Source organism: Aedes albopictus, chromosome 1, assembly GCF_035046485.1.
Source record: "Aedes albopictus strain Foshan chromosome 1, AalbF5, whole genome shotgun sequence".
In the NCBI taxonomy this organism is placed as follows: Eukaryota; Metazoa; Arthropoda; class Insecta; order Diptera; family Culicidae; genus Aedes; species Aedes albopictus.
The window spans coordinates 258,654,543-258,655,976 of NC_085136.1; the positions used below are offsets into that span (position 1 = coordinate 258,654,543).

Genomic DNA, 1,434 nt, shown 5'->3' on the forward strand with positions numbered 1-1,434 from the left:
GACATTGGGTACCAGACATCTATCTGATATCTATCAGACATCGATACGTCAAAAAATCTTTTTCTTTTTTTTATTTGTTTTTCTTTGTCAACACATATAATTAAGGAACAACAAATTGTTTATTCGTAAATTTTATTTTATTATAAATCTAATAAATACTTAAATAAAAACGTATAAATAACCCATAAATGTTAAACTTACTCTATAAATCACCGACGGGATTCCAGAACTGTCCGGCAACTTACCATATGCGCAATCTTTGGAGGGTTCTGGCAATTTCCGGACTGGTCACCGGACGAAGCAGCTAGGGCGATGGGCGGGCGGATCTCCTTGGATGACCCTCAAGCAACTCCTGGATGAAAGCAGCTGGGACGACTCTAGAGAGGATCTTTTTGGAAGGCTCTCCGGAAGCTCCTGAATGAATCACCTTACGACGCAGCTGGGACGACACGCGGGCTGATTTCTTTGGAAGACTTTCCAGCAACTCCTGAATGGATCTCCTTTCGACGCAGCTGGGACTGCACGCAGGCGGATTTAGTGGATCTCCTTCGAGGACTTTCCGGCAACTCCCAGACTTCTTGAACAACGCAGCTGGGACAAAACGCGGGAGGAAACTGCTTACGACGCAACTCAAACCATGACTCATTTGCATAAATCAACCGCTCCGTCGCCGATACCCCCCCCCCTCCCCCTTGTCCCCCATTCTACATTTATTGAAAACCCATTAAAGTAACACTATAGTTAACCAAACCGAAAATTTGTATAGTAGGCGGAAGCTCTAGGAACTGCAAGATTTTCGTCAGCATATTGGCAGCTATTCATCCGGCAGCTTCGGCATCAAAGGAGTTCCGGCAGATACTTGCACATTTCCCTACAAATAAAAGGCTTCTGGTGAAATTCTCTATCTTCAGGTAAAAACTTCAATACTTACCAGCAGGAGGACGCGAGGGAGGACGGAATGGACGGTAACAACAATTGGCGGCAGTTCCAGGATCCGATCAGGAAGCTCCACAACTCCAGACGAGCTCGTTTCATCCAGCAGCTTCGGCCTCAAGGAGGTTCCGGAAGATGATTGCATATTTCACTGCAAATGAAAAGTCTCTGGTGAAATTAATTATCTTCTGGTAAAAACTAAAATACTTACCAGCAGGAGCAGGCAGAATGAACGGCAACAACGATTAGCGGCAGTTCCAGGATCCGATCAGGAAATTCCACAACTGCAAAAAAGGAAAATTCTTCAAAAAACTTACTTTCCACAGAACATGCTAAAACGCGACAAGAAGTTTTTTGGCGCGATTTTTTTTTTGACAGTCTTGCGAATGGTCAAATGTCATGTGAGTAGTTAAGGTCAGAACCAGACAAAATTGTTAAAGAAAATTAGGGTTGGTGTCTAGACGAAGTAGAAATGAACTCGACAAGTAGACATCCTTCAAT

At 43.7% G+C, this 1,434-nt stretch overlaps 1 long non-coding RNA gene across 1 annotated transcript; it reads right to left on the reverse strand.

The window, feature by feature from the left end:
* Window positions 1–745: 745 nt before the first annotated feature.
* On the reverse strand, window positions 746–1,434 carry LOC109432820 (uncharacterized). Its single transcript, XR_002135512.3, has 3 exons — window positions 1,145–1,434; window positions 932–1,084; window positions 746–871 (listed from the first exon to the last, which is right to left on the reverse strand). It is a non-coding gene; the product is annotated as an uncharacterized LOC109432820 (long non-coding RNA).